Source organism: Argopecten irradians, chromosome 3 (genome assembly GCF_041381155.1).
Source record: "Argopecten irradians isolate NY chromosome 3, Ai_NY, whole genome shotgun sequence".
Classification (NCBI taxonomy): domain Eukaryota; kingdom Metazoa; phylum Mollusca; class Bivalvia; order Pectinida; family Pectinidae; genus Argopecten; species Argopecten irradians.
The window spans coordinates 64,252,612-64,268,463 of NC_091136.1; the positions used below are offsets into that span (position 1 = coordinate 64,252,612).

General features: G+C 35.7%; 1 pseudogene; it reads right to left on the reverse strand.

Annotated features, from left to right (window-relative positions):
• The window catches only part of LOC138319786 (poly [ADP-ribose] polymerase tankyrase-like), a 112,898-nt pseudogene that overhangs the window by 48,517 nt on the left and 48,529 nt on the right, over positions 1-15,852 (reverse strand).

The window sequence follows — 15,852 nt, forward strand, 5'->3', positions numbered from 1 at the left end:
TATACTCTACAGGGTCCAGCTGGGAGGTGGCACAGAGCTGGGATAATACAATATAACATATACTCTACAGGGTCCAGCTGGGAGGTGGCACAGAGCCGGGATAATACAATATAACATATACTCTACAGGGTCCAGCTGGGAGGTGGCACAGAGCCTGGATAATACAATATAACATATACTCTACAGGGTCCAGCTGGGAGGTGGCACAGAGCCGGGATAATACAATATAACATATACTCTACAGGGTCCAGCTGGGAGGTGGCACAGAGCCTGGATAATACAATATAACATATACTCTACAGGGTCCAGCTGGGAGGTGGCACAGAGCTGGGATAATACAATATAACAATATACTCTACAGGGTCCAGCTGGGAGGTGGCACAGAGCCTGGATAAATACAATATAACATATAACTACTCTACAGGGTCCAGCTGGGAGGTGGCACAGAGCTGGGATAATACAATATAACAAATACTCTACAGGGTCCTGCTGGGAGGTGGCACAGAGCCTGGATAATACAATATAACATATACTCTACAGGGTCCAGCTGGGAGGTGGCACAGAGCCCTGATAGCACAATATAACATAAAATTTAACAGAACCCAGCATGTAGCACAGGCCACTGATCCAGATAAGACAATACTTACTTTCCCTGCTGGATGAATGTGTAGTGGATAGGTAATCTGTTATCACTATCTTTGGAGAACACATTAGCTCCCCTAGATATTAACAACTCCTCTATATCTGTGCTGGCGTTGGACTTGCCACTGTTACAGCTAACAGCTATGTGTAAAGGTGTACATTTGTTAACATCGGCCGAGTTGACATCAGCACCACCATCCAAAAGAATTTTAGCTATATCCACAGCATTAGACTCATTACCTACAAAAGGATTAATTATAGTCCACAATACACAAGGCCATAATGGTTTGACAGCATTTTCTGTAATAATACACAAATATTTTACATTTTTGTTTTTATATCATTATTTTCAAAGATGTTACAATGTCAACGAATGGTGATTTTTATTTACTAAAAACAGGAGCAGGCAAATAAAAAAAAATTCATCAGTAACAACAATTACTTACTTAACACTATCGCCAGCATTGAAAAGTTTGATTTTTTTTTACTTCAGGTTAAAAGTATTTACACTAAGCATTTGCATCCTGTAGAGAAATTTGTAGAGAAAATCCATGGCACTATGCCTTATATATTGAATGAGGTACCAATTGTGCAGATAACAAAAACAAAGTAAATTTTCTTATTTGTATTAGACATACATACACATGAATATTTACAATTGCTACTGTTTCTATATTAATAAATTTAGTTGGGGCAGATCTGTTTATTTCCCAATAACTTGAGTGCAGAACATGACCGTATTCAGTGCGTATGAATACAATTTGTAAATGTTAACATTGACAGACTTCTTTCGACATTCCACAAAATCACATGTCAATGTTTTCATATAGCACATGTGCCAAACAATCGGAGATATACAATAAAACAGATTAAATTTTTTAAATGTGTTATTGCTATTTGACCTACATAAAAGAACTGAAATAGGGGATCTTAATAATAACTGAAACAATAGTTTGAATTATTTGAGAATAATGACTCACTTCTGTTTGCTGCAATCATGTGAAGAGGTGTCTGTTTTGTTTTAGTGTTACGACAGTCCACTTGTGCTTTAGCCTTGACCAACATTTTCACAAGGTCAGGATTTCCCAATCTGTAATTCAAATTTCAACACACTTATCTAAAATGTATTTTGATCTCTCTAGCATCTATTGAATTGTATTGAATAATTAGGGTATATGGTATATATCAGTATAATACAGTATTTTACTAAATGTTACAGTAAATGTCAAATTCAACAAAAAGCCAATGTATTTCTTGAAATTTGCATAATTCTAACATTTCTCCAGTTATAGTTCAACCTGAAACGACAGTTGACAGCTCCATGTAGCCATACTTACTTTGCTGCTGTACTTAAGGCGGTGACAGTGGTCTCCTTGTCCAGAGGGAAGGATGTGCTCGGGTTTGCTCCAGATGCAAGCTGAATTTCAATATAAGTCATAAACCAAAATAAGCCAGACTTACTAGAAACACTAATGCTATTTTAGTCAATTAGTGATTGACAGGTTAATATCAACAATTTGAGCAATCAAAATTCTTTGTTGTGGAGTTGTGAGGGAAACCTACTACCAGAAGATCTATTGTATGATGAAGATTTTGGCTATAGATCTTATGTTATAACCAGTGTATACTCACCAGAAACTCCACTGCCTGTTTATCTTGTTTCTCTATAGCCACACTCAATGCAGTTTTGCCGTCAAGGTTTTTCAGTTCCAGGTCAGGTTTCCTGTCCAAGATAATTTTTAGACCAGCAAAGCTGGAATCCTTAGGGCTATTCTTACCTCTGTTGATCATGAAATGAACAGCGGACTGTTTTCCTATCAATACAAAAAGAAACTATAGTATATCTCAAGGTTAAATAAGGCTAAGTCAATGGTTTTGTGGATTATCAATTTTATCACACCTCAACATATGTTGAGCAGTTAATAAGCTCCCTTTAGTCACCTAGATCAATTTTGGTATCATATGTTGAAGACATAGCACACTTTAGTACTAGACACATTTTGGTTCATATGTTGAGCAGTTAATAAGACCACCTTTAGTCACCTCTAGAACATTTTGGTTCATATGTTGAGCAGTTAATAAGCCCACCATTAGTCACCTAGCAGTATCATATGTTGAGCAGTTAATGAAGCCCACCTTAGTCACCTAGATCACAATTTTGGTATCATATGTTGAGCAGTTAATAAGCCCACCTTTAGTCACCTAGAAAAACATTTTGGTTCATATGATTTAGCAGTTAATAAGCCCACCTTTAGTCACCTAGACACATTTTGTTATCATGTAATGAGCAGTTAATAGCCAACACTTTAGGTCACCTAGTACACATTTTGGTATCATATGTCGAGCAGTTTTAGCCCTACCTTTAGTCACCTAGACACATTTTGGTATCATATGTTGAGCAGTTCAATTAAGCCCACCTTTAGTCACCTAGACACATTTTGGTATCATATGTTGAGCAGTTAATAAGCCCACCTTTAGCATTATCACCTAGACACATTTTGGTATCATATGTTGAGCAGTTAATAAGCCCACCTTTAGTCTCACCTAGACACATTTTGGTATCATATGTTGAGCAGTTAATAATGCCCACCTTTAGTCACCCTAGACACAATTTTGGTTATCAGACACATTTTGGTAATCATATGTGAGCAGTAAGCCACCTTTAGTCATAAGTTAATAGCCCACCTTTAGTCACCTAGACACATTTTGGTATCATATGTTGAGCAGTTAATAAGCCCACCTTTTTTCACCTAGACACATTTTGCCACCTAGACACATTTTGGTATCATATGTTGAGCAGTTAATAAGCCCACCTTTAGTCACCTAGACACATTTTGGTATCATATGTTGAGCAGTTAATAAGCCCACCTTTAGTCACCTAGACACATTTTGGTATCATATGTTGAGCAGTTAATAAGCCCACCTTTAGTCACCTAGACACATTTTGGTATCATATGTTGAGCAGTTAATAAGCCCACCTTTAGTCACCTAGACACATATATGTAAGCCCACCTTTAGTCACCTAGACACATTTTGGTATCATATGTTGAGCAGTTAATAAGCCCACCTTTAGTCACCTAGACACATTTTTTGGTATCATACACCTTTAGTCACCTAGACACATTTTGGTACATATGTTGAGCAGTTAATAAGCCCACCTTTAGTCACCTAGACACACATTTTGGTTAATAAGCCCACCTTTATCATATTTTGGTATCATATGTTGAAGCAGTTAATAAGCCCACCTTTAGTCACCTAGACACATTTTGGTATCATATGTTGAGCAGTTAATAAGCCCACCTTTAGTCACCTAGACACATTTTGGTATCATATGTTGAGCAGTTAATAAGCCCACCTTTAGTCACCTAGACACATTTTGGTATCATATGTTGAGCAGTTAATAAGCCCACCTTTAGTCACCTAGACACATTTTGGTATCATATGTTGAGCAGTTAATAAGCCCACCTTTTGTCACCTAGACACATTTTGGTATCATATGTTGAGCAGTTAATAAGCCCACCTTTAGTCACCTAGACACATTTTGGTATCATATGTTGAGCAGTTAATAAGCCCACCTTTAGTCACCTAGACACATTTTGGTATCATATGTTGAGCAGTTAATAAGCCCACCTTTAGTCACCTAGACACATTTTGGTATCATATGTTGAGCAGTTAATAAGCCCACCTTTAGTCACCTAGACACATTTTGGTATCATATGAATCATCCATAACATGTCAACATTTACATCAAAGCATAAAAGTTAGGAACTTGATACATATCATTCTTATCCCAAGTAAAAACACATACAGTAAAACCCCTATAACACGAACAGCAGGGGAAAAGGTCAATGGCTCGAGGAATACAGGGTATTCGACTCATCCGAGGTTGGTCATGATCAACTGTCAAAATGTCTGGTCTCAGGCTATGACAAACGATGCACAGCAATGACGTTTTAATCAACCTATCTTACAGTATTTTGGATTTCTTAATTCAAGTGTTTTATTGATAGCAGTATCAAGTAGAAAAAAATATGTATAACATAAATTGAGCATTTGAAATTGCTTAGATTTTTAAACAAGAGGTCCAAAGGGCCTGTATCCTTCACCTGTTTTTTTTTTACTAATCATCAAAAAGACTCTTACAATTAGAATAATTAGCAAAATTGACCTCTTAATTTGTTCGATTTTGAATCCCAAGCATATAATGATGCTACAAATATGCTATCCAATACATAGTTTCAGAGAGGAAGTAATTTATATGAAAATAGTAGCCTAATTTACCTTTTTATACAATTATGAATCCTCACCCTATAAGGATGCTACCATTGTATGATGTGTGCTATCCCATGCTTTGTTTCAGAGAAGAAGTCGTTTATTTGAAAATATCCAAATTGACCCATTTTGACCCCGCCCCTCAGGTCCCGGGGGGTCAGTCCCATCATTTGTACAATTTTCAGTTAGTTGCCCATAAGGATTTAGTTGAAATCTGACCAGCGGTTATGGAGAAGAAGCCTCTTTTGTCATTTTACAATGCATACTTTCTATTAACACGGATCAACAACTTACGTATTTTCATATTTACAGCAAAGATTATTACGAGAGAAACATCAATAATTTAATGCCTGTTCTGAAATGTTCAAATAAAGTTAGCATTAAACAACGACTTGCAATCATGTAGGTAAGCAGACCTGGGTATATATTCTGAAGTAAATGTTGATTTCCCATTGCCCCAATGTGTATTTTGCACAACCAATGTGTATTTTAAATTATCGGTCAATGAACTGTTACCAGCACAGAAAAGTACTTAATTATAATATACATTATTTGATTTTTACTTTAACGGATATCTTAATATCAATTACAATAAAACAATTATACATTTCAAATATATTGTTTATAGTTCCAATACACACAGCACAGAATGGTTAAGTGGGTAAGACAACAAGAATATGATATAAACTAAAACGGCAAGTAACTATCATGACCCACGTGTCTTTGGCAGTCATAACTCCAAGCACGGCCGCAGGAAAAGTACCTGGCACATTAGGAGGAAAATACGTAATGTGTGCCCTTTTGTGACATCTAGAGAAAGGGCCACTCCTCACTATACTTTGCCATCAATTCCTTCGTCCGTAATTTTTTAGGTGTGCAAGAGTCCTCACGATTGTCATCTTTGCTTTTGTTTAGGCTAGACATTTTTTCCTAACAGATCAGTGTCACGCTGAGGCTTCACATTTCCATGCAAAATGTTCATCACATTCAAGCGCTCTTCAGACGCTTCATAGCAACCGGAACTCCTCGAGGTGTTCCGATATAGCGCTTATTACGGAGAAAGGTATGAACACAATATCTTTTTTAAAGTTTTAATTTGCATCAATAAATCGTAGAAAGCCAATGCAATGCGTATTGTGTATTTAGGACCACATATGCGTACTAAATACGCCAAAATCGTACACATACCCAGGTCTGGGTAAGTAATAATAACACTTTTAATCCCCTTAATTACCTAAAGGCTTGATACGCCACCTGTATAAACACAAGATCGTCAGCAATTATCCATGTCAGTCTGTGCATTCAGGTGTGACACCGGTAAAAAAATCTCAAGGGTCAAACACCTGTTTGACGAATACATGGGTAAATACTATGTATTTGATGAAACGGGGACATATTTCTGTCCGAGGAATAAGGGGTATTCAACGAATAGCTGTTCGAGCTATCCAGGGTTTTATCATATAGATTATATAGGGACACGGTCGGGACTGTACGACCAGTTCGACGAATAGGCGGTATTCGAGGAATCCGGGTTCGAGTTAGAGGGGTAATACTGTACATTATTTAGAGAATTTGATGAACACAAGGTAAAACTCTGTTATTCTTTCCACTTACCATATTGATTGTACTCGGCTTTCTCGTCTGTTGATTTTTTGTTAACATTGTTGACCTCATATTTTTTCTGTACAGTCACTGACACATCCAAACTTGTTAATTCTATTAAAGTTTGGATAAAATCACATCCATTCTGATAAACTTTTGGCACTTCAGAATTTTTCATATCATTGGGTTTCTGTGAAGGAAAAAATAAATTCCTTTCATTATTCTATAAAAATGTATATCACGAAATTATTCAACTTTTATAATTATGTGATGCCTCAAATCAATGTGTCAGATAGATATAAGGCCCACATTTGATCAGTATGACCACCAACAAATACCAATTGATGAATTAAAGATTGGTAAATTCCTCGTAACCTTACCTTGAAGTTAGAGTATGTACAACAGGCAAGAAGGAATGGGGTATAACCAGAATGGTCCACTTCTGTCACCATCTGTTTAATCCCCTCCAAACCAGATCTAAACGATGTCACTTTTTTTAGCCTAGGAATCTCTGGCTCTTTCTCTGCTTTAACTGCATCACCAGTGTCATTTGAGTCTACATCCATTTTCGCATCAAGTCCATTCTCCTTAATGTTATTCATCGGGTTCTGCAGTATATAACAATATGAAATGAGAACAAGATTATTACATTGATACAATCATTCTTTTGTGTATTGGAAATGATGAGAGTTTTTAGATGGCACACTGAAAGTTGTAAATTATACAGCTTAAGTTGTTAAAAATTGAATTTAACAAAAATCAAAGTCATAATTCTATAACCTGATGCCATTCTAATACTGTCAACCAACTAACATTCACGGCTATTAATTTCTGTTTCAAAATAAGTTCGCAGAGATAATTATTCGTGGATTTAACAATTGAATAATTATTCCTATCAATATAGATGATGTAGTTATTAATTCGCGGAGATGAACTTTTGCGAATTTACTTGGATCACCAAATTCGCGAAAGTAAATCGCACACAAATGAGAGTTGGTTTACAGTATGCATATTTCAAGTCCTAATTAAATTACCTCCTGTGCCAAAATCTTCAACAGAGGTGCTAGATCGTTGCCCATGCACTGTAGAGCAAGATGATGCAAGGCGTTGGCTCCATTTTCATCTTTTTCAGCCGATATCACACCACCTTTCTCTACCAAAAGACGCACCAACTTTGTGTTGACCTGAAATCCAAGTCCACCTTAGAATAAATAGGCACCCTACAAGTTGTGACACAAATAACTAACAAGAATTACGCGTAATTATACATATCGATTGTACCACATTGTTGATTTATTACATAACTATAATGGAATATATAAAAACATCGGAAAGTAAAACAAAATGAAGGACATACAGCATCTGAATCCCTAAAATGAATCCTGCAACAATTGGTGTCTTGAGATGGGAATGATGGCCTTTAGTTATATTCCAAGATTGTTTAGGATTAGACTTATACTTTTTGAGAAAAAAAGCTAAATGCAAAACATTCAAGTCAAGTCTTATAAATAGTTTACAAAGCCTCTGCATCCCATACCTTGAAATGAATCTTGCAATAATTAGGCCTAGTTGTGATAGGTGATAATGCTGTCCTTCAGCTATGTTAAAAGTTTGGTTAGGATTGGACATTAACTTTTTTTTGAGAAACAGAGCTAAATGCAAATCTAACACCATAAAAAGTAACACCGTAGTATCGCCTTCGCGAACTATCGTCGCAGGCGATAGAAAAACCTTGTATTTGGACACTTCACATCATAAACAATGGCTTCTTGTGTTATATATGACACTAAATACATGTAGTTATGAGATAAGGGAGATAACTCCTATAGCTTTATTATCAATACATCCTATAAAGGTCATATCATTAATCTAGGTTATAGAACTTTCTAGAATGTTATCATGTATAAACAAATATGTTTGTAAACATGTTGATTATAAGTAGAGATCTAGAATGATCTATTTCCAGAAAGTTCTGTGTGTTTATTTGTTTACTGTTTTTAGTTAGATATTTCTAGAAGTAGAAGGTTCAAGGATCAAGGATTATACCAGGACATTCGCATACAGATAAGTAACACTTTAAATCATCGTATTACTCTTGTACCACCACCAATTACTTTAGATATTGTGAACCATCTCTGTATAATATTGTATATATAATTAAATTGTGTTTTGAATTTAGCTGCTGGTTTCTCATTTCTGTTATTCGTTCATGTAACAGAAATTGGGGGCTCGTGTCCGAGATCGATATTTAATTTGTGAAATCTAACTATGAAAAATTAATTAAGAAATTTTCAAAATTTGTGTACAAACTTTGAGTTTACATTTGAAACCAACAGCTAGATAAATATGACTACTATGCAGGTAGAACAGTTTGTTAAAGCGCCATCCCTGGAAGTTCTTTTGCAAGTTAGTAAGAAGGATTTACTGTTATTGGATAAACATTTAGGCCTAACTATCAAAACTAATTTGTGGAAAGCTGAAATTCGGAATGTAATTATAAGATATTTTGTTGACAATGGCAAATTTGACTCTAGTGCATTAGATAACATAGAGGAAACAGTCACTTCAGAAATCCAAATTAGACAAATGGAACTTGAACATGAAATGAAAATGAAACAAATAGAGAAAGAAATGAGAGAAAGAGAAATAGAAAAGGAGTTAAGAGAAAAAGAAACTGAAAGAGAATTAAAAGAAAAAGAGAGAGATCAGATGTTAGAAGCAAAAAATTCAAGCTGAAACAGAACTTAGAATGAAAGAATTAGAACTAGCTTCTCAGGACAGTTCAAGTAATCCAACTTTTAGGGGTTTACAAGGAAACAGAGGTTTTGATGTCAGTAGAAACATTAGGTTAGTTCCTCCTTTTCAAGAGAAAGAAGTTGACAAGTATTTTCTGCATTTTGAGAAAATAGCTGATAGTATGAAATGGCCTGAAGATAAGCTTACAATGCTTCTTCAAAGTGTCTTGATTGGTAAAGCTAGAGACATTTATTCTTCTTTGTCTGTAGATGAGATTTCAAATTACCAAGTAGTCAAGAAAGCTATTTTGAAAGCTTATGAGTTAGTTCCTGAGGCTTACCGCCAGAAATTTCGAAACTTGAGAAAGAGAGATGAACAAACTCATGTAGAATTTGCCAGAGAAAAAGAACAATTGTTTAATAGGTGGTGTGATTCTAAAGAAATTGATGAGGATTTCGGTAAATTGAGGCAATTATTGTTGATAGAGGAGTTTAAACGTTGTGTCCACATAAACATAAAAACTCATTTAGATGAGAGAAAAGTTGAAACACTTAGTGAAGCAGCTACAATGGCTGATGATTACGCTCTCACCCACAAAGGCTCATTTGTTAAAAACAGTTCTCAAGACAAAAACAGTACCACAGGTACTAGTAAATTTGGTCAGCCTAGGAACCCAACCTTTAGTGGCCCTTCTAACGACAAACCTAAATTAGGTGATAAGACTAAGTCTGATTCTAAAACGGATCATAGGGCAGGTGTGGGGTCTCCTTCTGGTCCTGTTTGTAATTACTGCAAGAAAGTAGGACATGTTATGTCTGAATGTTATTCTCTCCAGCGTAAGGAGCAAAGGCGTAAACAGTCAGTTCCTTCTGTGTTAGCTATGTCAAAGCCTAGTCAGAAACTTAGTAATATTGTGGAAGATTCTACATTTTCTGTTGAGATTAAGAGCTCAGAGTCTAATAGTGTCTTGGAGAAGTACTCTCCCTTCATTTCTGAAGGTTTTGTTTCACTTACTAGTGATATCACCAACTTGAAACCTGTGAAGATTTTGAGAGATACTGGGGCTTCTCATTCTTTAATATTAGATGGTGTAGTGCCTTTGTCTGAGGAGACCTCATCTGGTAGTAGTGTTTTGCTTCAAGGTGTAGAGTTAGGTTTTGTTAATGTGCCTCTCCATTGTGTTTATTTAAAGTCAGACTTGGTTACTGGGCCTGTCACCATTGGTGTTAGACCGGAACTTCCCATAGAGGGCGTGTCGCTCATTTTAGGCAATGACTTGGCTGGAGAGAAAGTTAGGGTAGATCCCTTAGTATCCAGTATTCCAGATAAAACAGGTGATGCTGAGACTATTCAACAGGAATTTCCTGGTATTTTCCCTTCTTGTGCTGTAACTCGTTCAATGAGTAAGAAGGTTTCTGATGTTGCAGTAGTTGAGGATCATTATAGTCCAGGGATATAGAGAATGTCGGGGGCAAGTGTGATCTTTTGAGCAATCCTGTAGACTTTGATAGTGATAGAGTTGTTCCTAACAAGGATACTTCTTTGGCTGACATGATGAGTAAATCATCTTTGTCTAGAGAGGAGCTTATAGAAGAACAGGAAAAAGATCCTGAAATCTCCTTACTGTGTAATCGGGCTTTGAGTGAGGAAGAGGCGGAGAAAGTCCCGGTTTGTTACTTCCGTCGGTCAGGTGTGTTGATGCGCAAGTGGCGCCCCCCTGATGTGTCTCCCGAGGAAGACTGGAAGGTTGTCAATCAAATAGTTGTCCCACCGAGGTATAGGCAAGATATTCTGAGTTTGTCTCATGATGTACCTATGGCAGGGCATTTAGGTGTGACCAAGACTTATAACAGGATCTTAGATCACTTCTTTTGGCCCAAGTTGAAACGGGATGTGGCTGATTTTTGTAGGTCTTGTCATACTTGTCAGGTGGTAGGGAAACCTAATCAGAAAATCCCTGTTGCACCTTTGCATCCCATTCCATCATTTGAGGAACCATTTAGTAGTCATTATAGACTGTGTAGGTCCTCTACCCAAAACTAAGTCTGGGAATGAGTATCTTTTAACTATTATGTGTGCTTCCACACGTTTTCCTGAAGCCATTCCACTCAGGAATATTAAGGCCCCTAACATAGTCAAGGCTTTGGTTAAATTCTTTACACTGGTTGGTCTTCCAAAAGCTGTCCAATCGGACCAAGGTTCGAATTTCATGTCTGGTATTTTTCAACAAGTCATGTACCAGCTCCAGATCAAGCAGTATAAGTCTAGTGCTTATCATCCAGAGTCTCAGGGTGCTTTAGAACGTTTTCATCAAACATTGAAGAATATGATGAATTCTTATTGTTTTAAAAACAAAAGAGATTGGGACGAAGGTATACATATGTTGTTGTTTGGCGTTAGAGAATCTGTACAAGAATCTCTTGGTTTCAGTCCCTTTGAACTTGTGTTTGGACACACTGTACGTGATCCTTTGAAAATTTTGAAAGACAAAATTTTGGACAAAGATTCTAAAGTGAATCTCTTAGATTATGTGTGTAACTTTACGCAAAGGTTGACAAGGGCATGTAAATCGGCAAAAGAAAATTTGGCCCTTACTCAAACCAAAATGAAAACATGGTATGATAAAGATGCCCATGCAAGTTTTGAAGACAAATTTTGATCCAGGTGAAAGAAGGACCTATGTTGTTTAAAGAAAGTACAAACTCGGAGGGCAAGAAACTCAAAATTCTTAAGAAATATGTAGATATTTGTAAATAGATTGGACAATGATATTAGTTGAATCAGATGTACTCGCAAGCAAGAAAATGTCGGAAGGACGAATGGAAAGAGATACTGAGTATAAACATTTTCGGATGCAAAGATGCTATCTATCATGAGGGATGTAGGCGATGCACGTCAAGCAACAAACCTGCCAGATATGTTGGACATTGAACCAGCAAAGTGAAGGAGCTCTCCATGTGTTCTGTACCAAAGCCAGATAAGACATACCGGTTCTGTACTGACTTCAGAAAAGTAAACTCTGTCAGTCAAACAGACTCTTATCCAATTCCAAGGATTGACTCATGTATTGACAAAGTTGGCAAAGCCAAGTACGTAAGCAAGTTTGACCTGTTGAAAGGATATTGGCAGGTGCCATTAACAGAAAGAGCTAAAGAAGTGTCGGCATTTACGACCTCACAAGGTTTATACCAGTACAAAGTTATGCCGTTTGGAATGAAAAATGCCCCGGCAACATTTCAACGTCTTCTTAAAAGGGTGATATCAGACCTGGAAGGCTGTGATGGATACATTGATGACATCATCAACTACCACGACACGTGGGAAGACCATCTACGCTGGATTCGTGAATTCTTCGAAAGACTCACTACCATGAAATTGACTGTAAACTTATTGAAATGTGAATTTTGTCATGCAACTGTTGAATTTTTTAGGCCATGTTGTAGGACAGGGGCAGGTTTAAACCTGTTCAGGCCAAAGTAGAATCAATTATAGATTTTCCAACTCCTGGAGGCAAAGAGAGAGCTGATGAGATTTCTTGGTATGGCTGGATACTACAGAAAATTTTGTCAAAATTTCTCTATTATAGCAGCTCCACTTACTGCTTTGTTAAAGAAAAATGTCAAATTTGCCTGGTCAGACGAATGTTAGTCTGCCTTTGAGAAACTGAAAGCCCTACTATCAAACTCACCAGTTCTGACTGCGCCAGATTTTAATAAACAGTTTCAACTGTTTGTTGACGCCAGCGATGTAGGTGTTGGTGCTGTTTTTATGCAAGAAGGTGCTGAACAAATTGACCATCCAATTTGTTATTTCTCGAAAAAATTTGACAAACACCAGAGAAATTATTCCATCATTGAGAAAGAATGTTTAGCATTGATTTTGGCCTTAAACCAATTTGATGTGTATCTCTGCACTACAGTTGTGCCTGTGTTGGTTTTCACCGACCACAACCCTTTGACATTCATTGGGAAAATGAAAAACAAAAATCAAAGAATTTTCAGGTGAAGTTTGACTTTGCAAGAGTACAATCTTGACATCAAACATATCAAAGGGAAAGACAATATTCTGGCTGATGCTTTATCAAGGATTTATATATTACTTGATATGTCAAGAAAGTTTCCTTTTCAAGAAAACTTTCTTTTCTTTAAGGAGGGGTGGTGTTATGTATGACACTAAATGCATGTAGTTATGAGATAAGGGAGATAACTCCTATAGCTTTATTTATCAATACATCCTATAAAGGTCATATCATTAATCTAGGTTATAGAACTTTCTAGAATGTTATCATGTATAAACAAATATGTTTGTAAACATGTTGATTATAAGTAGAGATCTAGAATGATCTATTTCCAGAAAGTTCTGTGTGTTTATTTGTTTACTTTTTTTAGTTAGATATTTCTAGAAGTAGAAGGTTCTCCAATATTCTTGAACTAGGGTTTAGCTATATATACTCCAACTGTCCAAAGCTAATCAGAACTGTAATGAGACATGTAATGAGTCATATCAAGAATTGTACTGTGCCATATAAGATTCTATTGGGAGAGCTATTGTGACTTTATCTGTGGATTATTACAACACTTTGTGTGAATTTATTCATATTGCCTGGAACTTTACAAATCATCTGTAGACATTCATTTTCCTCGTGGATTTGTGATTATTGTTCATTTGAAACCTGGAAGGATCAAGGATTATACCAGGACATTCGCATACAGATAAGTAACACTTTAAATCATCGTATTACTCTTGTACCACCACCAATTACTTTAGATATTGTGAACCATCTCTGTATAATATTGTATATATAATTAAATTGTGTTTTGAATTCAGCTGCTGGTTTCTCATTTCTGTTATTCGTTCATGTAACACTTGAAAAGAACTTTTTATACTCACATCTCACATTTTGTTTATATAATATTCAAATCACCAGTGTCATTAAAATAATTTTTTATGCATTAATATTTGTAAAATAATATGGTCATAATTTACTTTAAAAACTTTGTAAATGTTATCATTTCCATGTGATAAGGATTCAGTAAATGTTATCAGTTTCCATAGTGATAAGGATGTCATTTCTATGTTTTAATCTCTAACCTTTGCTATAGCCAGTGTGATGTCATTTCTATGTTTTAATCTCTAACCATTTCTATGTTTTAATCTCTAACCTTTGCTATAACCAGTGTGATGTCATTTCTATGTTTTAATCTCTAACCTTTGCTATAACCAGTGTGATGTCATTTCTATGTTTTAATCTCTAACCTTTGCTATAGCCAGTGTGATGTCATTTCTATGTTTTAATCTCTAACCTTTGCTATAGCCAGTGTGATGTTATTTCTATGTTTTAATCTCTAACCATTTCTATGTTTTAATCTCTAACCTTTGCTATAACCAGTGTGATGTCATTTCTATGTTTTAATCTCTAACCTTTGCTATAGCCAGTGTGATGTCATTTCTATGTTTTAATCTCTAACCTTTGCTATAGCCAGTGTGATGTCATTTCTATGTTTTAATCTCTAACCATTTCTATGTTTTAATCTCTAACCTTTGCTATAGCCAGTGTGATGTCATTTCTATGTTTTAATCTCTAACCTTTGCTATAGCCAGTGTGATGTCATTTCTATGTTTTAATCTCTAACCATTTCTATGTTTTAATCTCTAACCTTTGCTATAGCCAGTGTGATGTCATTTCTATGTTTTAATCTCTAACCTTTGCTATAACCACTATAACCAGTGTGATGTCATTTCTATGTTTTAATCTCTAACCTTTGCTATAACCAGTGTGATGTCATTTCTATGTTTTAATCTCTAACCTTTGCTATAGCTATAGCCAGTGTGATGTCATTTCTATGTTTTAATCTCTAACCTTTGCTATAGCCAGTGTGATGTTATTTCTATGTTTTAATCTCTAACCATTTCTATGTTTTAATCTCTAACCTTTGCTATAGCCAGTGTGATGTCATTTCTATGTTTTAATCTCTAACCATTTCTATAGCCATGTTTTAATCTCTAACCTTTGCTATAGCCAGTGTGATGTCATTTCTATGTTTTAATCTCTAACCTTTGCTATAGCCAGTGTGATGTCATTTCTATGTTTTAACCCTTAGGCTGCTGCAATGGTTTGTATAGTAATGGCTCTCAGTGCTGCATTAATTTTGTAAAATTCAGGGAAATGATAACTTACTTATAAATGATTATATCTTGAAAACTATTTGCATTATGTGAATAAAAGTTATATGAAAATTGTTTGTTATTGCCTGTAGTTTATATTGATGTTGTTTATTCCGCAAATGTACTTCTCGTTAAGCATACAGGTAACAATACAGGTGACTAAAGGTAAAAATATTAGGTTGTATCAAATAATAACAAGAAAACTCAATTAAAATTATGAAATAAAACCAATTTAATAGAGTAACCTTAGTATTAAGAAGCATATGACTTCATTTGGTTATTAAGTCTTTGAAAAAATCCAGGTAAAAACTTCTAAAACTAATTAATATTCACAAACAAAATCTTGATAATTGTTCATGAAGGAAAGAAGCTAGTTTCCTGTTTAATTTCTGGTCTATCGTCACATAGTGTATGCATTTGCATTATGCACCACAT